Source organism: Vulpes vulpes, chromosome 13 (assembly GCF_048418805.1).
Source record: "Vulpes vulpes isolate BD-2025 chromosome 13, VulVul3, whole genome shotgun sequence".
NCBI classification, from domain to species: domain Eukaryota; kingdom Metazoa; phylum Chordata; class Mammalia; order Carnivora; family Canidae; genus Vulpes; species Vulpes vulpes.
The window spans coordinates 155,666,827-155,689,731 of NC_132792.1; the positions used below are offsets into that span (position 1 = coordinate 155,666,827).

Genomic DNA, 22,905 nt, shown 5'->3' on the forward strand with positions numbered 1-22,905 from the left:
GCGGGGAGAGGTGTGGGCGCTGTGAGACGCTGCCGCGTGGAGGAGTGTGACCCGCACGTTGAGAGGAGGTTCCTCCCCCTCCACCCCCCCCCCACCCCCGCCGAGTGGAGACTGGCGGCCTGTCTGGGCTGGGGAGCGCCGCCGCGACCCGGGGCGACGTGCGGGCCTGCGCCGCTGCTCCCCCCGGCCTCCCCGCTCCGGAGGCCCCGCCCCCTGCAGCAGCTCCACCCCCGGAGGCCCCGCCCCCCGCGGCTCCATCCCCCGGAGGCCCCGCCCTCCGCAGCACTGACGGCCCCCGCAGCCAATGAGCGGCGAGGACGCCGCGGTCTCCGCTCGGGAGGGCGGGTACTTCCTACCTGGGTCGCGGCCCTGGAGGCGGGAGAGAAGGTCCTCCTGGAGGGATGCGGGCTGGCGGACGGGCTCCGGCCTGAGGCCCCGCGACCAGCCGCGTGGGGTCCAGGCGAGGAGGCTGCGGTTTCCTCCCACTTCCTACCCCCCCCCCCCCGGGGCCCCGTCCCTCGTTTCTTCCTGGAGCAACGCCCCGCCGCGTCCGAGGCTGTGCAGCGGCCACGGAAGGTGGTCCTCAAGCCGGACGCCCAGGTGGACCGGTGGCAGGTGTCCTCTGACGTCACGAGGGAACGAAAGCCGCGGAGCGTCACAGTCTGAGCTGTTAGGCCTTCTCCCACAGCTACCTGGGCATCTGGGCACGGTGTTAAAGAATCTTTTTTATCGACCTGAAAAGAGCGTTAACTTTGGGAGCAGGTGTAGCCCGTGCTCGCAGCTGCCGTTGGGGAGGGGGGGCGGTTAATGGATGGGGGGTCCCACCTGTAGCTCCCTCCGTGCCTCTTCCCACTTAACACACGTTTCCTGGCCGTGCAGTTTGCAGAGCTCCTTTCCCGCCCCGTAACACAGCCCTTATCCCAAGAATGCGAAAAGCACGCGTGGTGTGATGGCAGCAGCGCGCAGGTGGAGGAGGGGGGCTTCCGGCCCGGGAGCAGGCCCAGGTCCCAGGTGATGAGAATCAGGATTGTCCTCTTGAAGGGCCGGACGCGCAGTTGTGGGCTGGGTAAGTAAGTGTGCAGCCTCACACTTCACCCCTCCGCCCTCCTCGCCCTCGCCGGGGACGCTTGGGGTCCTCCTTTATCACAGGCACCTGGGTAGCCTCCTCTCCTCTTCTCACCTGTTGCTCTTTTTTTTTTTTTTTTTTAACGGAAACCTACATTTCTTTTCATTTAAAGATGTGGTCTGAGGTGCCATTCGAGACTTGCACAGAGTTTCTGGAACCAAACTCCTGTTTTAAAAATTTTAGGAGTATTCCTAAAGTAGCCCCCTATGGGGTGTCTGCACAGAATAGTGATGATTTGAATGGGATTTTGGGAGAGAAGTTGCTTAATTAGATAGGCCGCAAAATTCCTTTCAGGTTGTTTCCTTTGGTTTTTTTTTTTTTCTTCTTCTTTTTTGTTTTTTAAATAAGCTTTGGTATTTTAAAAACAACTTGCTTTGCAGCTGCAGTTGCACAAAGCTGCACTCTGACCACATTCCTGGTTTCCTTCACTTAAAATATCTGTCCCTCCAGATATTTATGTGCTCTAGTTAGTATATTGTATATAAAGCATGGCAGGCAGTGCACTTAGCATGATACCTGAGGGTGTCTCGGAAATGATGTAGGATTATTGTTTGCTCTGAATTGCTTTATCGATTATTTTATCGAAACACTTCCACAAATATATAGCTAGATGTTTTAAGTGTTTCTTCATACTTTTGAATCTATTTAATTCCTCCTCCCCTCATTTTTTTTTTTTTAAGATTTTATTTATTTATTCATGAGAGACACACAGAGAGAGGCAGAGACACAGGCAGAGGGAGAAGCAGGCCCCATGCAGGGAGCCTGACATGGGACTCGACCCCAGGACTGGGACTGGGGTCACGGCCTGGGCTAAAAGCAGACACTAAACCACTGAGCTACCCAGGCGTCCCTCCTCCCAGTTTTATAGGGAATATGGGTGAATAACATTTGGTTATATAATTGTAATGAGACGTATTTATTTGCAGGATATAATGGCAGTTGAGAATTTTTAAATTATACGTAAAACTAGTATATAGCAATTCACTCTTAAGAGTTGTAAAAACTTCTAAACTCCCGATCCCTCTTTGGGTGACTAATAGCTTGATTACCTCTGTATGTTACAGATCTCTATAAAATATTTTTTCATTCTCATGAAAACACTCAAAAGATTGTATTTCATGGTTTCTAGTGAACAGTGGGAATGAGAAGGGGAAATGATCATGAAGCATTTTCTAATTTTCTTGTGCATGAAATTTTTTAACCCTTGTCAGAATAACTGCTCTGTCAGACTATTTAGATCCTGTGCCTACATTTGAGGTTTTTTTTGGTGAAGATTTTATTTATTTGAGAGAGAGCACAAGTGGTGGAGGGTTGGGGGGAGTAGCAGAGGGAGAGGGAGAGAGAGGCTCTCTGCTCCTTGGGGAGCCCAACGCTAGGCTGGTCCCAGGACCTCAGGATCATGACCTGAGCCAGAAGACAGCGGCTTAACCTGCTAAGCCACCCAGGCACCTCCAGTGAGCTGTTTTGTAATAATTATCCAAGATGTTAATCAAAACAGTGGATAAATGAATGGAACCTCTTAACTGGTCTGTGCACATTTAGAAATACATGTTTTTTTGTTACTTAATAGAAGTGGACCTTCCTGTAGATCTTGCCACTGGTCTTCTGTTGATAATCAGTGTAAGTAAGTACTTAAGGGTTTTCATTCCAGGCTGCTTTTGTATAAAACAGGGGTTTGTAAAGTTTCTCTGTAAAGGACCAGATAGTAACTATTTCTTGTCTTGTGAGCCATATGGCCTGTCTCATTGTAGTCTGAACAGGTGGTCATTGCTGTATTCCAGTAAAGCTTTATTTATACGAGTAGGCTGGAGGCCCACCCCGGGTCTAGATGATAATTAATACCAAAGATCTCAAATTGATTCTGGGCCATTGATGTTTGACTTGATTTTCTGAAGCAGTATTTTATAGCCTTTTTTGGTTCTGGAACTCAGAGCCCTGAAATCAAGACCTAAGATCAAGAGTCTTGATACTTAACCAAGCTAGCAACCCAGGCGGCCCTGTCCTTTTTTGGTGTTAGACATTTGTGACAGTCTCTTGATGTTTCCCAATCCCCTCGGAATAATATCCACGTATTCACATCCCAGTTTTGTGTTTCATCTCAGAGACTTTATAAGTATATGAACCTCTTTTGGATTTATTTATCTTTTCAGGGTTTTGTACCATTCTTTGCTTTTTGGGGATTCCACACCCATCCTGTGACATTGAAAGAATATGTACCTCTTCCGGCTTCTTCCTTACTAAACCAGGATGAACTCTGGTGTCCTATATTTAGTCTTTGCTTGATTGGCAGATAACTGTATTTTTTTTTAAGACTTTATTAATTTATTTGAGAGAGAATTTATTAGGGAGAAAGCGAGTGTGCCCACTAGCAGGAAGATGGAGAAGCTGACTCCGCCCCCCCCCCCCCCCCCCCAGCAGGGACCTGAAGTGGGGCTTGATCCCATGACCCCAGGATCATGACCTGAGCCCCGACAGATAACACTAATATATTTTGATGTGTTTCTTTAACTCATAGTTTTCATTTGAACCTATCGGAATGACCGCCTCCATTGTTGCTTTTAGAAGGAGTTTCTAGCGTCAGCAAAGAGGGTGGGCAGATTTTTTTTTTTAAAGAAAACATGGATTTTGTCTTTTATAAAAGACTTTTTCCCCAGTTTTTTTTTTTTTTTTTTTTTTTTTTTTTTTTTAAATACAGGAAAGGGCCTGTGTTTGTGGGAGGGCCTGCAGTAGGGTGTGTCTGGCCTGGGGGTGTGCAGGGTACCTCCTGCCTTTGTTTGAAGAATTGGCTGTAGGCTGACCTGGGTGCAGCTACTGGGAAGCCTGAGAACGGAATGGAATGGAAAGTGTAGCCGCTTTGACCTCACCCAGTGGAGTTTCCAGGCCCTGGCCAGGAGTGGGTCCTGGGTGTGCCTGGGTGCTCGGTCAGGTAGTCCCCCTGGGCCTTCCAAGGGCCCACCAGGCTAGTGGAGCCTCTTTGATCGGACCTGCTGCGCGAACATCATTTTCTGTGTTTTCCATGAAAAAGACTAAGCCCAGCTTGGTCTCCTTGGTTGCCTTACTGGATTTGCTGGGACTGTAGTTTTCTCCGCTCAAGGTACCATCGCTTTGAGGAGTGACTGTAAAAACCTGACGATCGGCCCCAAGCCTTAGTTTCATTTCACCTCTTGCTGTTTTTAGGACCTTCAGCGGTAGGAAACACATCTGCTGTTCTCAGTTTCTTGCTTGCTCTGCCTTGGCCCAGCTCTGTGTGGTCGGGCTCCTGCCTAGCTCTCTTGCCATTTCTGCCTTCTCTGCTTGGATTCTTCTTCCCCTTTGCCCTGTGATTTCCATATTCATAATTCAGTGGTTCCCACGTTTGAGTTAATATTTTCCTGTTGTTCTGAGCGTGGGGAGAAGGCATCAAGCCTGGGTTCCTCAGGCAGGAAAAAACACAAGAGGCCTGTGGGCTATACTTTGGACAGTAAAAAACGGGAGTCGCAAAAAGATCCTTAAATACTGATTAAACACGGCAAAATTAAAAATATTCTTTCTAGTCCTACAACGTTGCTTGTTTTTTTTTTTTTTTTAATTGTAGGAATATTTTCCTCATCTTCTCATATTTACCTGGCAGATTAATGTAATTTTTGTTGTGGTTGTAACCATAACAGAGCCACATATCCACTTTTACATCATGATTGGGAAGATTGAATCGATATGTTTACAAGAAGTTATTGTACTTCTGAAAAATAAGGAATTGCAAATCTTCCTTTGCTTTTTATATCTAACTGGTGGGCCATATAGTAAAATACTGTGGTTAGTTGCATACTATCACCCAGAACTGGACAGTAGGTAATTTTTTTAGGCAAATGACATGTCCTTATCCGAATGGTCTATTTCCAGGCATGGTTTGTTGTTTAACAATTACATGTAAATTGAGGGATATGCAGGAAGAAAGCTTATTGATGGATTGAATTTATGGGGAAAAATGATGTTTTATTTCAGTTTCTTAAGGCAGCCTACAAATTCATTTCTTTTGTTTTCTTTACAGTTTTTGGTGTTAGAACACATTAAGAATGTGTTCAGTAAAAACTGGCATTTTTTAACATCTTCAACTTTAGATATACTAAAGGTTTTTTTTCCCCAAAAGTAAAGTTTTAATACAGTTTCTGTATATATGTATTTTTAAGATTTTATTTATTTATTCATGAGCGAGAGAGAGAGAGAGAGAGAGAGAGAGGCAGAGACACAGGCAGAGGGAGAAGCAGGCTTCTTGCAGGGGGCCCGTCGTGGGACTCAATTGGGGTCTCCAGGATCACGCCCTGAGCCGAAAGCAGATGCCCCACCGTGGAGCCACCCAGGCATTTCTGTATTTGATAAATATTTTCATTGTTGAATGGCGTGTTGTTTTCCACTTCGCTTTATCATTTTATGACCTTGAGTGTTTAAAGTACTAGCTAGCTGTTGATAAAGAATTAAATCTTATTAGGCAGTTCTCTTATACTTTGATCATTCTCTTTGTTTTTATAAGTAGGAAGGAATTTATGACATTGTTTAATAGTGTATGATGGTTGCGGGGCACAGGGTGGGGGTGGCCGTCCAGCTCCAGCAGAGTTTCCCAATACCAGGCCACCTTGGGTGTTGCTGATCATAAAGCTGTCAGTGGGAGAGTACACAGTCACTATCCTGATGACGACACAGCTACAATAAGGAAGATGCTACTCTTTGGGGTCCCCAGAACCGTACTTGGCCTGCCATGGTCCAGGAAGTGGCTGCTCTGAGCACTGGCTCTTGACACCTGTGCTCGTGTCCTAGGGCTGCCGCAAAAAATGACCACAAACTGAGGGGCTTATTAAAGTATAATTTTATTCTTTCATAGTTTTGAAGGCTAGAAATTAGAAATCAAGGTGTCTACATGGCCATGCTGTCTTGGAAGGCTCTAGGGAGAACATATTCCATGCCTTTCTCTCTGCTTCAGGTATTGGCGGCATTCCTTGATGTTCCTTGGCTTTAGACACACATCACTTCCATCTCTGCTTCTGTCCCCTGGCATTCTTCTTATGTGTCTCTGTAGGTGTCTCTCCTCCTCTTTTAAGGACAGCAGTCACTCTTATATTTAAAGTTTAATAAGCTAAATCTATTTATTTTTACATTCTTTACAGGTTTTAGATTTCTGATCTTTCTGTTCTGAACAGAATATTTTAGGATTGTGTGGAAATTACACCTAAGAGATAAAGGCACCCGAGTTATCCTCTACGTATGTAATCTGCAGTTAGTATTCTTTCTTTTTAAGATTTTATTTATTTATTTTGGAGAGAGAGAGAGCGTGCACACGAGCACGTGCACTGGGGGAGGGGCAAGATCGTGATCTGAGCCGAAATCCAGAGTTGGCCACTGAACCAACTGAACCACCCAGGCACTCCTGCAGTTAGTATTCTCTTGCTACCACAAAACAGCTGTTCCAAACTCAAGTTTTCCATTCACCATTATCAGCTTGTAGTTTCCCTTAGGAGACCTAAGTGTATGATTCACTAAATCAGTTATTTTCAGAACTGGAAGGAAACTTATAAATTGTCTAAACTGACCTTTTCATTTACTGTGAGAATAAACTAAAACCCAAGGATGCAAATTTGCTAATCCGTGCCCTGCTAGATTCCCTAACAGTCAGCATTGCCTTGTCTTACCTTTGTGATGTTTTCATAGTAGGCACAGTGATTTCTTCTTTCTTTTATTTCTCCTGAATTAGCAGAATCTTGCTCTGTTCATGGTACATGCTCAGTAAAGACTGTGGAGGGATGACATTTACCTCTGATTGCCCAGATCAGGGCCTTGATTTAAGTCAGCAGATATTTGAGTACCTGATTCTACAGGGGTGAAGTATTTTGCCTCTAAAATGGGGAACAGTAGGATGTGTTGCTGTATCTTCACTAAGTTTTTTTTTAAGATTTTATTCATGAGAGACACAGAGAGAGAAGCAGAGACACAAGCAGAGGGAGAAGAAGCAGGTTCCCTGCGGGGAGCCCCATGTGGGATTCCATCCGGGTCTCCAGGATCATGCCCAGGGCTAAAGGCAGATGCTCAACTGCTGAGCCACCCAGGCATCCCATATCCTCACTATTTAATAGGATCCAGGAAGGACAAGAAATTACCATTATGGAGACCAGTCCCAGGAAGGAGCACTTAGAGGCAGTAGATAGGATAGTGAAGGTTAAAGAAAAGCTCATGAGTGGTTGTATGGTCGATATTTTGGAAATAGATATTTCATTATATTAGACACCTTGACTCTTAAGAGCCAGCCTGCATATTGTTTGTCATTTTGGTATATTGAAAATAGCTTGTATGTCTCCATTGATTCTTGTATATATGCCTGAAATGTTTGGCAATGCCACTGACCAGTTTCTCCCTCCAGTATCTTCTCTTCTTGAGATCTTACCTTCATGATTCAGAGATCAAGACGGCTCTGTTTCCTTTACTTCTGTAGCCATGCCCCTTGGTTCTCTGTTTATTGTATGCGTTCCTTGTTTTAGTGAAAATTCTGCTTTACAAAGCGGAATGATTAGAGATGAATCAAATGAACCCTAAAGGATATATTTCATGATTCCTTGAAACAGTTGTATCTGTTGGTACATTGAAGATGATTTATAAAATTTGATAGCTGTTCAAGAATATATGGGCGACTTTTTTGCTACTACCAAGATAGCTTATATTTTTAAAGCATTTGTCCTATTACTCTTTCTCAACTGTGGTCCTCAGAGTGTCTGTGTCAGAGGTTTTGATTTGATAAGTATAGGCATTGGCATTTAAAAACAAGTACCCCAGCAGTGCCTGGCTGAATCCATCAGTAGAGCATGTGACTCTTGCCCTCGGGGTTATAAGTAGAGCTCCATGTTGGGTGTAGAGATTGCTTAAAAATAAAATCTTAAAAAAAAAAAATACCAATACCCCAGATGATTTTTATAGTTAAACACAGATTTGGAAAGTCACTGGTTTGTGATGGGAACCTACATTTAAAAGAAGTACTGCAGGTGATTCTTTTTTTTTTTTTTTTTATAAATTTATTTTTTATTGGTGTTCAATTTGCCAACATATAGAATAACACCCAGTGCTCATCCAATCAACTGCAGGTGATTCTAATGCAGTTGTTCCTCAGGCCACACTAAGACATGCCACATGGTCTTTTTAAAATATATTTTTTAATTAAAAAATATTTATTTGTAATGAGAGCCCATTCCTGTTGCTAACATTTCTGGCCTGGCGTGTGCAGCCCCATGGAACAGTTTATATCTGATAATTAGACTTTTCCAGCGCGTGTAATCCATGTCCCAGCTCAAATGGGGGATGCGTGTAATTGAAATAAATGATGGTTATAAATCAATTAACATCATTTAGATAAAGTATAAATACTTTACAAATAACAATTGAAGTAATAACAGGAGAGAAAATTCCACTTAAAACAAGTAAAAGAAAATATGTACATCTAAGTGTTAGTTTTCGTTCTATCCCAATAAATGGTCCCTTGTTAATGAACTGCTTATAGTGTATGCTGTTCTCACCATTTTGGCATTTCTACAGTATTTCTCTCAGCTAGGTGTGAAAGCTTACCACTTCCCTTACCTCTGAGATGGTTTGCTTTTTCCTTAAGGGCAAAAGCCCTTTGTCTGCACTCAGAGATTTTGCCTCTAGTCACCATCACCTTACTTCTACCAGCAGTTTTCAGTCTTGTTTGTGGGCTTGGCTGCACCACGTTTTTATGTCTTGCATATCTAATCATGCTGGAAAGTGTTCAAGAACATCATGATGAGTAACCTGTTCCTTTTTCCATGACTGTCTTATTTCCATTGATAACAAGTGTCTGGTACTTGAGTCGCTTCTAACTTCTCTCCTTGTCATTAGATACAGATCTTTGCACGCAAGCTGTGCTCTTTATTCAAGAAAGTGTGCTTGGTCATTCATTCATTCACTTATTTAAGGTATGCTTGGTCATTTAAAAATTACTTTCTATAAAAAAAATTACTTTCTATCAGTGTTTTTTTTTTTAACACCTTTTTCTTACTTTGGAGTTTATCAATCAGTCTGGCGCTTTTTTGTTTATGACCATTTCTGCCCCCACCTTTGTTCACATAATAAGAAGAGGCAGCTTGATAAAGAGGATATTGAAGTCCTGGATTAAGTCCAGGTTCATTTTTATATCTTTTCAAATGCCAAGCACAGAGTCCAGCTCCTAGTTCGAGCTAAATTAATATTTACAGAACTCACTTTAAGAGCTGAGTGTCCGGCTTACGAGAGAGCACTGGTAATGTGATGAGTGGCTCAGATAATAAAACGGAGCCTGGACTATAACGATGCACAACTATGTTAGGTTAGGATATGTTGATGCCCTTGTCTCCCGGTGTGTGGTCCCCGGTAAGGTGGGGCTACCATTCCTAGGCCCTTTGTGTTCATGTATTGGGTTGTCGTCATGAATATTGTTTTTTGTTTTTTTTTTTAAGATTTTATATATTTATTCGTGTGAGATACAGAGAGGCAGAGACACAGGCGGAGGGAGAAGCAGGCTCCCTACGGGGAGCCCGATGCAGAACTCAATCCTAGGACCCCAGGACCATGACCCTAGCTGAAGGCAGATGCTCAACCACTGAGCCACCCAGGTGTCCCCTCCCCCCACTTTTTTGGATACATTTTGTACCCTTTCTGGCTTCACTGCTTTATCTTTATGCTTTTTTCACTTCTTTTAATGCCTATTTTCTATGCTTCAGCTATTCAGTCTCACTGTATTAAAACTGTCTTCATCCTTTAAGTCTTTGCCTTAGTATTATGTGGGTAATATATAGAAGTCCTGCTTCCTTAAGCCTTTACTACCTATTGATTCTCCCTGTAGTTACTTGTCTTCGTTGCTTTCCTGGAATAGAAGCTTCTGGAAGGTGTGAATCATGTCCTGTACATATGTGTGTTGTCAAAACTAGCCTTTCAGGGAATGGCAGGTGACTGCATCCCAGTGATGATATGGGGAAGAAGGTCTGGAGTGAAAGAATATCCAGAACAATTGAGCTGCTGGTTTCAGGGAAGTCTGTGATGACGGCCAGGCACGTGTCCCTGCAGGGCCCATGGGCCATAGTATTAGGAAGGTCTTACCACGGGATACAGATAGAGGTTGATCAGTAAGTGGGAAGTGTTGGGATATTCAGGGATCTAGTTTGAGAGTCTGGGTTTGATACCTGAATTCTGAATCTTAGGTTCTGAAGGTTCTCAGAATAGGATGACATGGGAACGAGGACCAAGAGAAATGGGTGTGTATGGCAGGCATGAAGTTGGTGGAAATAAGTGTTATGGAGTTGAAGCAGAGGTAAGTTTGGCAGTTAGGTACAAGTTGGAGGCTCGGGCAACAAAGAACAAAGAGCAAAGTTCTTGGAATTAGGACGTGAGGTTGAAACAGGCTGTTTACTGAGTATCCTTCCTTGTATTTCTCTTCCTTAGAGCAAAGTCATTCCTAGTTCAAGTTAAATGGCCTGGCTTTTTATAAAGGGGTAGCAATGTCTCTCTGCCCATAAAAAGTGCTGACTGTGTATTTGCCAAGTGAATTCTGTTTTGATGTTCTCACAGTCCCTTCATGAGGAAAATACTGAACAACTTGAATTAAGTAAAGAAATAATTATCTTACTACTGGAAGCTACTCCCCTCTTAAGAATAATGACTAATTGGAAATTGATGAAGGTTATCCTTTGATTTGTGGCCATCAAATGCTAACCTAGAGAAAAAGGTGGTTCCACTTCCAAATGTATTTTATTTAGTATCTTTTCATAGCTTTATTTATTTATTTATTTATTTATTTATGATAGTCACAGAGAGAGAGAGAGAGGCAGAGACACAGGCAGAGGGAGAAGCAGGCTCCATGCACCGGGAGCCTGATGTGGGACTCGATCCCGGGTCTCCAGGATCGCGCCCTGGGCCAAAGGCAGGCGCCAAACCGCTGCGCCACCCAGGGATCCCCTCTTTTCATAGCTTTCATTGCTGGAAGTTTAAAAGAACAATCACAGTGTCAATAATTATATTTAAAACAAAACAAAACAAAACAAAAAAACGTATAAAGTACTTAGCAAAAAGGCCTGTGCCAAGTAGACCAAAGATACAGTGTATATTCATGAATTAACGAAGAAGCACATGGGAAATGAGCCTGGAAAGATACTCAAGATACTGCATTTCGAAAGGCCTCTCATACTAGACTGAGAAGATTGGCCCCCTCCTCTCCTGTAATAGGACTGTAGACAGTTATTTGTACCTTTATGTTTTCAAATTTTGATTGTAATAGCAGTAAAAGCTATAGTGCTTTGATATCTTTATACTTGGTTCTTAGGTGATCATAGACCAGGAACTAGTGTCAGGTTTGAATCAGGATTATTATAAAGGCAGCCTTAGGGAGATTTGTTAAAAAATCTATTAAGAATATGTGTTACGAGATGTATGAAAAAATTATGTTTAGACTTGAAAATCCAGACTTTGGTGATTGTATAGTATATTTTAATTTACCAGGAAAAAGTGTTATTTCTATAAGTAGAGCCTGTTGTAATACCTGCTTTCTTTTTCTCCCCTTTAAAATTTAGTATTGGGGATCCCTGGGTGGCGCAGCGGTTTGGCGCCTGCCTTTGGCCCAGGGCGCGATCCTGGAGACCCGGGATCGAATCCCACGTCAGGCTCCTGGTGCATGGAGCCTGCTTCTCCCTCCACCTGTGTCTCTGCCTCTCTCTCTCTCTCTCTCTGTGACTATCATAAATAAATAAGAAATTTAAAAAAAAATTAAAAAAAATAAAATTTAGTATTGAATTAAATTTATTTATGTATTTATATCCTTATTTATTTCATCTATTTCTTTATGCTTTTTTAAAAATTTATTTTTTAATTTTTTTTAAAGAACCATACTCAACATCTTCTACCCACTTTTAGGTCTGTCTGTTTTTTGTTTTGTTTTTCCTTAAAATCCTTCACTTACTATCTTTGGAATAATTTCCAATCCCTGAGTCTCTTAAGAATACGATTTGGGCCTTGGCTCCTGCCTCTCATGGTCCTGTCTTCCTGTGTTGCTTGTAGTTCTTTGTCGCTCCCTGCTCCCTGCTTTCGTCAGGAATGTCCTGCCTCTTTTTTTTTTTGCCTGCTCAGCTCCCACACATTCCTTAGAACTCACTTCCCGTGTCCTTTGCAAAGCCTTGCTGACCGACAGCCTGCTCAGGCATCTTTCTTGCCAGCTCTTGTAGCCGTTCCCTGGGCTGGTGTCTGTCAGGATACTTGTTTCCTTATGCCTTAAAAGTCTGTATCTTTCTGTCTTTCTGTCTCCCCCCTTGCCCCCTGCCCCCCCCCCCCCCCCCCCCCGCCCAGGAATGACTTGAGGGATCCAGATTGCCTGAATCCTTTCTATATTCCCTGCAGTTGTAGTAGACACATCCGTTGTGCTCAAAAACTGACTCCCCCGAATGAGTTGGAGTGGATAAGAGAGGAGGGGAGTCTAGGAAAGCCCATAGTTTTGGCAGGGGGTCTGCTAGATGATAGTGCCATTTATCTCCAGTGCTAACACCTGTTTCTCCCTACCCCTCTCAGCCCCACTTTTGAGTAGTTGTGGCTTTTTATTGAAAAAAGATGAAGAGATGAGAGACTTAACTCTTCTTGAAGATTCTTGGGATGTTTTATTTATGCCGTAGTATTCGCTGCCTCACTGAGGGCAGGGGCATATATAGGTAGCTCTCACTAAACTGAAGAGGTATATATAGTCTTCCTTTTTTTACTGGTATATTTTCTAATTCTTTTGCAGTTTTGACTTTGTAGTCTTTAATGAGCAGTAGCAGTACGACTGTGAGAATTAGGGAGAACAAACTTTGTCCCAGTACAGTTTAAGAAGTTCTCTCATGTATTATACAAAATGTGTTTGCAGCTGGCCTTTCCATGTCACTCTAGTGTTGAGATAATCATAGAGGCCCTCCCATGCAGAGTACCTACAAATCAAATGGCTGTTAAGTGGTATGAGTTTCTACTTGTTGGCCAGGGAAAGTGAGAGTTGAAGTACTCTGAGACACGAGGGAATACAGGTTTTGCTTTAGTTATAGATGAAGTTGTCGTAGTGCTTGATGCCGATGAAGAACAAAAAAGAAATCTCAACCAGCTTCAGCTTAAAATTCTGAGTCCTGTTATTTAAGCAGAGTACAGAGTAACTTGTTCAGTTCTTATTGACTCTACGTTCATCCAAACTGAGTGTGGTGGGAGGAGGAGGCCTCCTAAGTTGAGTTTGGGCTGTTTGTGGGATACACAAGTAACCCCCTCTAGGCCATTGGTTATATGGAGCTTGAGCCCAGCAGCGAAGTCTGGCCTGTGATAGAGCTCTGGCGTCATCAGTGTAGAGGGGACAGTGGGTCATGTGTGGTAGCGGGTGAATCTGTTGAGAGAAAGTGTGTTAGGGGTCCTGGTCTCCTTGCTTTCTTAAAGTGTATCAGTACCCAGCCAGTACTGGGAGAAACTAGTAGTTAACTCACCTGCTGCTGTCTGACTTTAGCTCTAAGTAAGACATTTTCTTGTAAAAACCCAAATAATGCCATTTGCATCCTTAATAAAACTGTGCTTTTAAAGCCTCTTACTCTGCTTTCTAAGATTTTATCATTCTTTAGCTAGAAAATGGATTTTCACAGATTCAGAAGGTTTCTGAAGAGAAAACTTAGATAGGTAACATCATGTAACTGTTTTAGTTGTTTGTAAGTCTCTAATCCCTATTAACTCGTTTTTCAGTTTTTTTTTTTTTGTTATTTATATTTAAAGTCTGTCATGTAAATCCCAGATAGCTTCCGATGAACAAACAACATTATGTTTGTTATTCCTAACTGCTAATTTAAAATAACAATCTTTATTCTTTGGATAGTAGCTCCATAAAAATCATAGTTTTGCATAGTAAGTATGCCAGAGAAAGTACATTTGTTTGTAGTATCTGTTTGTATATGTTAAAAGACACAAACACGAACACACAGTTTGGCATGATTTCATGGTCTGTGCAAAGGAGCAAGAGAAGGATTGCAGGACGGTGCAGGTCAGGATTGAAATAACTTGGCAGAGTTTGGTGAGAAAGTTTGCTTAGCAGCTGCCTTGGTTAATTTTGTATATAATCCATTCAAAGACTAGTTCAGTTCTGTGATGTCAAGAGTAATAATAGCAGCAAGTGAATTTAGTTTCTTAGAAGGCAAATTTTAAAGTATAAAATATAACCATAATTTACGTTACACTAGGTGCATTGAGAAGTATTTTTATTAAAAGGACAGTTTTGTGTACCCTATGAGTAAATGGCTTTTACATACTTGGTTTTTTCTCCTCCTTTCTTAATTTGATTTGCATTAGAAATCTACACATTAAAAAAGAGATTAAGAAAATTCAGAGATACGATTGTTATTCCTCTTTCTTCTTCTTCTTCTTCTTCTTCTTCTTCTTCTTCTTCTTCTTCTTCTTTTTTTGGGGGGGGGGTGGAGAGGATGTGTGGGCAAGAGGAGGGAAAAGGCATGAGTTTTTCCAGAAGTAAAGTAACACACTAACTTTGTTTTATTAAACATTGACTATGTTCCACTAACCTAATGATCATTAGACAGACTCTGTTGTTAGGTCTAACTCAGATCTCAAAAACATTGTGAGGATCTGGGTGAGGGTTGAGTGAAAACGTTCACCGGACAGGACATCAGGGGACCTGCTTCAGAGTCTTTATTTTACTACTTAGTTCTGGAAGTTAGTTTACTTGTTTAGTTTTTAGGAACATCAAAAGAAATACTTGATAAGAAATCATTTAAAAAATATTTTATGGTCACTGTAAACTGTAGTATGTAAAGAAAAGAAGATTTTGGAAGATCAGGAATAAGTGCATAGAACAGTGTCTAGCAGAGTAGGCATATGGAGAAAAAGGATAAATAGCAACTAATAGGTTTTTAAAAATAAGAATAAAATGTAAAATCATATGTTAATTTAGAAAAAAACTATTAAAATTTATCTTTATTTAAATGAGAAGTGTTTTTCATTTTTTTTGTGATGAGTTTTTGGTTAGCGAGTACTTGTTACGGACCAAAGTCTGTTAAAACGAATGACCTTACAGTAAATAATTCATAGAAATGAAAGCATTTCTAGCTACTAGCCTGTATTCCGTAGGGCCTTATCAGCTTTGTTACGATAGAATTCACTACTATGAATTATTTAGTTATAAGGCATTCAGTAGGATGTTTTTTGTAATCAGGTTGGGGAGATGGTCCAACCTATTTATCTTAGCTCTTTATGTATGTTAGTCTTTTGCCATGGACGGTATGGTTCGGTTGCCATGATTTTTCTAGTGTGACAGCTGAACGGTTGGCTTAGTAATCGTGTGCTTTTCCAGGCTTTAGTTGTTGCTATGTGAGTAACTGAATGACACGGCAGAAATATAGGGGAAAATTTATTGTATTCGTAACAGCACCCTAATGCCTACAGTTAAAATAAACAAATAGAAAGTCTATGAAAAGCTATTTTGGCAAAGTTCTTTGAAATGGTTGAGTAGGGATCACTTGTCTTTTACATTCTCTTAGGGGAATTCTTCTGTAAAGATCAATGGGAAAAATAATACTATCTTGCATTCATATACCACTTAACATTTTTGAGAAGCATTAATATTTTATTCTTTCAACTATGTTTACCACAGAAAGCGCCCTGTATTTGTTACTCTAAGACAAGGATTTGAGACCTCGCTTTATCATCACATGCTATGTGCTTATTATTAACCTCCTTTAGAGGGAAGTAAACTGAGATGTAGGGAGGATAACTATTTTAATTATTCAGAAGTAGATGCTCATGTAAATTTGAATTAATTAGATACTGATTGTTAGACTTGTATTTTTGATGACTTCTTATTTTCTAAATTTGATTATTCAACAGGTACTTATAAGACCTTAGTATGTACTGGAGGTTAAAGAAAAAATGAGGAAGAAATAGATTCTCTCCTTAAGTAGTAGTAGTTGCTAGTGTAGTTAATGATTAGGACCTCAGTTGGACATCACTGATTCACTATAATACATAAAAACAAGTACTTCAGAAGGTATTTTACAAAAAGTCACTGATTATTCTATATTTTTTAAAGATTTAAAAAAATTATTGATTTATTTGCTAGAGAGAAAGAGTGGGCGCGAGGGAGAACACAAGAGGGGGTGGAGGGTGGGGAGAGGGGCAAAGGCAGAGGGAGAAGCAGACTCCCTGCTGAGCAGGGAGCCCGGGGTGGGGCTCCATCCCAGGACCCGGGATTGTGACCTGAGCTGAAGGCAGACGCTCAACTCACTGAGCCACCCGGGCAAAAGGGCCACTGATGATGAAGCAGGGTTGGCCAAGTAGACTAGCTGGGGAGGGTGCTATCAGTAAGATAGCCTTTGTGAGAGGCCCCAGGGTGTGAAATAGCCTAGAATTTGGAGGAAACATAAGTGGTTATTAAGGCCAGACTACAGCATTTTAAAGAAGGAAAGCACTGGCAAACAAGCAAGGCTAAGAAAAGTGTGTTTCATTCATTAAAGGGTGTTAAGCAGGAATATGCCATAATTCGATTTTCATTTTAGGTACATAATTATGGTGAGCATAGAGAGTAGGAATTATACTGCCAACATTAGGCAGAACAGTTAATGAGTTATAATAGTGGCAGGAATCATGAGGGTCTGGGAGGAGCAGAGAGATGTTTGCGAGGTAGAATTTATAGAGGACATCCATGGAGGTGGGAAGTGAGAGGGTCTGCTATGACCTAGGAAATCTATGGGATGACTGGGTGGCAATGCCATTCACTAAGAAAGGGAATACTGTGTAGAATGGGCTGGAGGCCTTCAAGATTTTAGACGTTTCCGTTTTGGCAATCAGGCAGAAAGATCCAGTAGAGTTGGAAATGAGATTCTGGAGCTGCTGGTTCATAAATCATCAGTGTGTAGGAGGCAGGTTATGTGCCAGCTGAAAATGCATGATTATTGATTTAAATGATCATGGGACTAATCATTAAAGAAACCTGAGCAAGAGAATCAGCAAAATTGCTTATTGATCATAGAGCAAAAGATGTATTTTGTATAGAAATGAAAAAAAGCAGATAAAAGAATATCCTATCATGCCGCTTATAGTGGGGATTCACTTTGCTATCTTGATTTATTTCAAGCAGATGCTAGATTAAATAGAAGCTAATGCATACACATCTCAAGGGTAGTTGACAACAGTCACTGGAACTAGTATCTTCATCCGAGAAATTGGAAACGATCAAAGTATTCTCTGTAAACATTTAGGAGACAGCAACACAAAATGCAAGAAGTAACGGAACAGTTGCTTCAGAGGTCTGCAAAGAACAAAACAAAGGGTTGTGGCCAAAAAGTTGTATACACAGCCAAATTATGGTTCATGTGTGATGAAGATGGATATTTTTAGATTTTCAGGAGTTAGAGAAAATGTATTGCATGTGTGCTCTTTAAAAAATGTTTTTAAATGAGAAAAAGTCAAATGAGAAAAGTCAAAATTAGGGAAAAGGACCTCTTTGTCCAAAAGCACTGGGAATAAGCATTGAAACAAATTAAATGTAGAAGCAAGACTAAACAGTTGTTATACAAGATTGGAAATAGTAGTGCAGAGTGCCAGAAATACCTTAGAAAGATAGGCTGTGGTTATGAGATTTATAATCCGAGAACTCGGGGATAGAGAATGAGGGGCAAGTATCATGGCATGATCAATCTTTGGCTAACCTACATCGGATTGTGTATTATAAGATGAATTTTCACTTTTCCTTTGATAATCAGCCAAAAAATAGTTAAGAATCATAAAAAAACAATTCTGGGAAGTCACCATTAGTAGAATTTAAAATAGGAGAGGGTATATATTTGTTTTCTAAATAGCGAGACAAGATTAAAGATTATGGTGAGAGATGAAAAAGAAACAAGATTTTAAAAGACAAGTGTTAATAAAACAATTTTCATATAGTGTATTAAATTTCTCTTTTAAGAGACTGACTCGGGGTTCTGTGGGGCTCAGTTGGTTAAGTGGTTGTCTGGCTTTGGGCTCAGGTCATGATCTCAGGGTCCTGGGATCAAGCCCTGCATCACATCTGGCTCCCTGCTGGGGATATTGGGGAGTCTGTTTCTCCCTCTCCCTCTGCCCCTCCCCCTACTTGTGCGCTTTCTCTTGCTCATTCTCTCTCAAATAAAATCTTACCAAAAAAAGTAGAGACCAACTCAGACAAAAAAAAAAAAAAAAATTCCTTAACTATGTGCTGTTTTTAAAAGGTATACTTAGCACAAATAAACCTAGAAAGGTTAAAAATAAAAAAAGGTGGGTGGGTCAGGATTTTTGGGAAAACACCACAGAAAAGACAGAAGAATATCAGTACGATTTCCAAAGTAATATTTAGTGAAGAAAGGCACAAAAAAAGATGAACAGTTTTTCAAATTGAAGATGTAATGACTTAATAGACCAGTAGCTATGGAAGAATTAAAAGTTCTACGAGTTGCCTTCAGAGCAGGCTTCTAGGTCTGGCTTTTAAAATTTTACTTTTTTAAATTAGATGAATGGAAATCTTCCTGTTCAGCCCTTGTATTAGTATATTCTTAATTTCAAAAATTGGACTGAAGGAGAATGTTTAGATCAACTATTGACCAACTCAACAGATTACTAGAGTTGTCCTAGATATTAATAGAAATTCTGTGGAAGAGTTTTGTGGCTAGACAGATTAGGAAAAATCTGCACAAGGTACTGTTTTGGAGATTCATAGTGCACTGTAGCATATTAGGATCCTTGAGAAGTTGAGCACAGTAGTTTTACAGGTTCCTTTTTTTTCTTGTCATAGAATATCAATGAACAATTTGTGGGGTTATGGTGTTTGGAAAAGACTTAAAATATTGCTGTACAAATGTGTAATAAAATTAAGACTAATGGAACCGTTAAAAGAATCATTAATCATGATCAAGGTATCTGAGTATTAGAGATGGTTTAACAGAGAAGGTCTAGTTGTATGATTCATTATCTCATTTGGTTCAGTAAGAAAACTTGTATGATCTTAGTAGAGCAGAAAATCATTGATATCATTTGATACATAATTTCTTCCCCCCCTTTTTTATATAAAAAAAGCCTCTTAGAAAATTGGGAATGTCGTTTGGTATGGAATATAGTCAGTGTCATAATTTATTGCAATTCCATAGAGCTCTATCCTTATTCCTTCGTATCCACTATATTTTAAGTTCATGAGGGTGGGAAATAAGTTGATTTTTATGTATTTTTTTGGCACCCATTTTGATATAGAATCTTGCATTTTAAGCATTCTATAGCTGTTTGTTGAATGAAAATATTTGGAAGTATATCCCTATGTAACTTTTAGAGTGAAATGGATTTAAAAAACGATATTTTTCTTCATGTAAAATATTTTTAGTATAAGCCATATACTTTCTAAAGCATCAAACATGGTTTTTCATAACTGAAATAGATACTCTTCAGGATGGGCCTAGTGCTTGCTTTATTTATCCAGCAAGCTTTGAATTCTTAAGATGGTTTTAAATTTGGTGTAACAGATAAGTGGTTAGTTAAGTGACAGGAAATTTATAAATATTCTTGAACAGTAAAGAGGTATTATAAATCCTCTAAAAAGGATTCTTCTCTTTTTTATGGCTGAATGATATTCTACTATATATCCTATAATTGTTACACATGTAAAAATTATACAAATTACAAATATATACAAATTATATATATAAATTCCAGTGCTGCTGTGAACATGGGGGTACAGGGTTTTCATTTCCTTTGGATATATTCCCAGAAGTGCAATTGCTGGAGAAAATGGTAGGTCCATTTTTATTTTTTTTTGAGGATCTTCCATCCTCTGTTTTAATTTTTGAGGACTTTCCATAAAGCTGGCTGAACCAGCTTACGACCCGGTCCACAGTACACAAGGGTTCCCGCTACTGCACGTCCATGCTGGCGTTTGTCACCCCGTCTTTTTGATGCTGGCCATCCTGATAGATGCCCGCTGTTCCAACAGGCATGGGATGGTATCTCACGGTGGCTTTAATTTCCCATTACGACCATGTGGATGGACCTTGAAAGCCTTATACTGAGTGAAATGCATCAGAAGACAAATACTGTATAATCTCACTTATATGTGCAATCTAAAAACAAAAGCAAAAAAAAAAATGACTGATACATGGAAAAAGAGCCCAGACTTGTGGTGGCCAGAGGAAGAGAGGAGGGTGAGGGGAGGGAGAATTGGAGGAAGTGGTCAGAAGTGACCACCTTCCAGCTATAAGAGAAATATTTGGGATGTAACGTACAACAAGCCTGTGCTTATTAGCACAATAGAGGAAAGTTACCTAAAGAGTAATCCTTAAAAAAAAAAAAAAATCCTAAGAGTTCTCATCACCAGGAAGATTTTTTTTTCCTTTTTCTTCTGTTTTTGCTTTTTATTGTGTCTCTGTGAGATCACGGATGCTTGGTGCACCTGTCGTGGTCTTCGTTTCGCAATACTTGTGTATCCATCGTGCTGTACGCCGTAAGCTTATACAATGATGTGTGTCAGTGATTGCTCAGTAAAACTGGAGAAAAGCCCAAGGGTTATCCTGGCCAGAAGTATTCTCCTTGGTAAAGGCGTAAGGAGGACCCTCGTAATGGCAGAACTGTTTGTTCTTGTCTGAAAAGCAAGGGATTTGGGACCCGAGGCTGGTTCAGAATTCTCCAGGATGTGGTTGCTTTTTGAGCTAAGCACAGTTTTCCTCTGGTCTTCGGACTGCCCTACAGCTCATGAAATGTGGCTTTGCAAGGCTTGAGAAGATGTCATTCGTATGCAGATTCCTGCAATCTTTCAATTTCTAGGAAGAAGCTGCAGTTACACAGGGCTTGGCATGTGTGTAAACACACAGCATAGCCCAGATGTAACTCTGATTTACAGGAGTTAGGAAATCGGAGTTCTAGTATTTTCTTCTTATGTAATCTTGGATAAGCCATATAATTTCCTTTTGGGGTTTTTCTCATCTATGATCCAGAAATTCTTTCCCATTCACTCCACTGTGAGGTTTTGAGAAGATACCCATGGAAACTTTTTTAAATGTACAAAACTATAAGTGTGTAAGAGGTCAAGAAAGCACATTGGGACTCCTTTTGCTGGGAAGAGTACATGGAAACATAGAATTTGGAAACTAAAAATCATGGCAATAGGGAGGCATGAAGCTTTTTTTCCTTTTTTTTTTTCTTTTCGGTTTTCAGTTACAAATTAAAAATGCAGTTTTAACTAATGTTTGAAAGCCTTTGCATTATATGGTGGCTCAGTTGCATAAATGTCCCATTCTTGGTCTGGGCTCAGGTCATGATTTCAGGTCTCTGAGGTCAAGCCCAGAGGCAGGCCCTGTCTGCTGGAGATTATCTCTCCCTGTCCCTCTGTCCTTCCCACTCTGACTCCACCCCCCTGGTGCACGCAGGCGTGCTTTCTCTCAATAAATAAAATATTTAGAAGCCTTTGCATTACAGAGAGAAAATTAGTGTACAGTGCAACTATGTAATAATTCAGAATTAGTATGTTGCTAACATTTTTACTTATTGTGAAGTGTAATTTATTCAGGATGTGCACTGAAACCTGCTGTTTTCACTGTATAGCTAGATAAAAATAGGATAAAAGAGGTTTGAATGAGTTTTCTTTTTGGTAACAGTTTGCTTGAGGGATGGGCAAGCTTTTCCTCACTTGACAGATGGCATAGGAAGGGCACTGTGAAGGCAAATGGATTTTCTAAGTTTGCATTTGCTGGGTGATGATAGAGTCAGGGCTAGAATTCATAATTTTTGTTGTTACGTAACATATTTTTCCCTTTTGGGTACAGCATTTCTTGCTGGTAACTACGACTTTGTAGTAATGTTTGGTAATTATCATAAGCTTTTAGGAAGAGTGTCAAATGTTATGTGGCTTTTGCTTATTGAATTGAAACATCACAATGAGAACCCACAGGAGATATTTTCAAGAGGACATATAATACTCATTTTCAGAAAACAAATTCTCAAGCTTATTAAATATTTTGTATTCATATAGTCATTTACTAAAAGTGTGAGTAAGTAATGGGCTTATAGCTCACCTTTTTCAATGTTGATTTATAATAGGGAAAACTATAAAATACTTCATGTAATGATGCTTTAAACATACATTTATAAAATGATTGACTTTTAATATGAGAGAAGTATCTGTGTGGGAAAATGTTAAATAAAAGGGGATATAAGTTATGAAACTGAGTATATCACCTATTTTATATATAGTTTTGCATTAACTTTAAGCACATGATAATCCCCAGGCTACTTTGATGAGATAAATAATTATAAGTTGAAATCTTAGAGCATTGTATCATCTTTAAATAGTTCAGAACACAACAAACCCAGAAGCATTAACTTAATTGTTTTTGTGAGGTCAGCTATGTACTTGGCTGTGTCATTCAAAGCAAATCCAACCTTTTTCCTTCTTGGCATTTTATTTTTCAAATTAATTGATCATTGATTGTTATCCAATAGTGCTGTCTTCCATGAAGATTTTAATTAAGGGATCTCTTAGGAATTAATCGTGCATTGCTAGGAGGCTCTATTCTGGGGTAGTAATCTATAATTGCTGCCCGCTTGAATAAAGAACTTCTGAATTTGTACAGCATGACTTATTTTTGTTTATTTCAGAAGAAATTGGGATTGAATGGATTTTTGAAGGGATTTTGGAGATCATATAATCCAGTACCTTCATTTGATATTTGAGGTAACTAAGGCTCTGAGGGATGGTCTGATGTCACAAAGAAAGTTCTTGGTAAAATTTGATT

At 40.2% G+C, this 22,905-nt stretch overlaps 1 protein-coding gene across 7 annotated transcripts in view; it reads left to right on the forward strand.

The window, feature by feature from the left end:
- NEK7 (NIMA related kinase 7) overlaps positions 1-22,905 on the forward strand; it is a 158,271-nt gene that overhangs the window by 1,762 nt on the left and 133,604 nt on the right. The window contains exons 1-2 of one of the 7 annotated variants that reach the window (XM_026017967.2): positions 323-762; positions 880-1,066. The exons of 4 other annotated variants lie outside the window; for them this stretch is intronic. The gene's annotated coding sequence lies outside the window, so the exon portion shown is untranslated. Of the gene's footprint in view, positions 1-322; positions 763-879; positions 1,067-2,647; positions 2,747-22,905 lie in introns of those variants that run through there. 2 more of the 7 variants (XM_072733427.1, XM_072733431.1) reach the window with 2 other exon arrangements.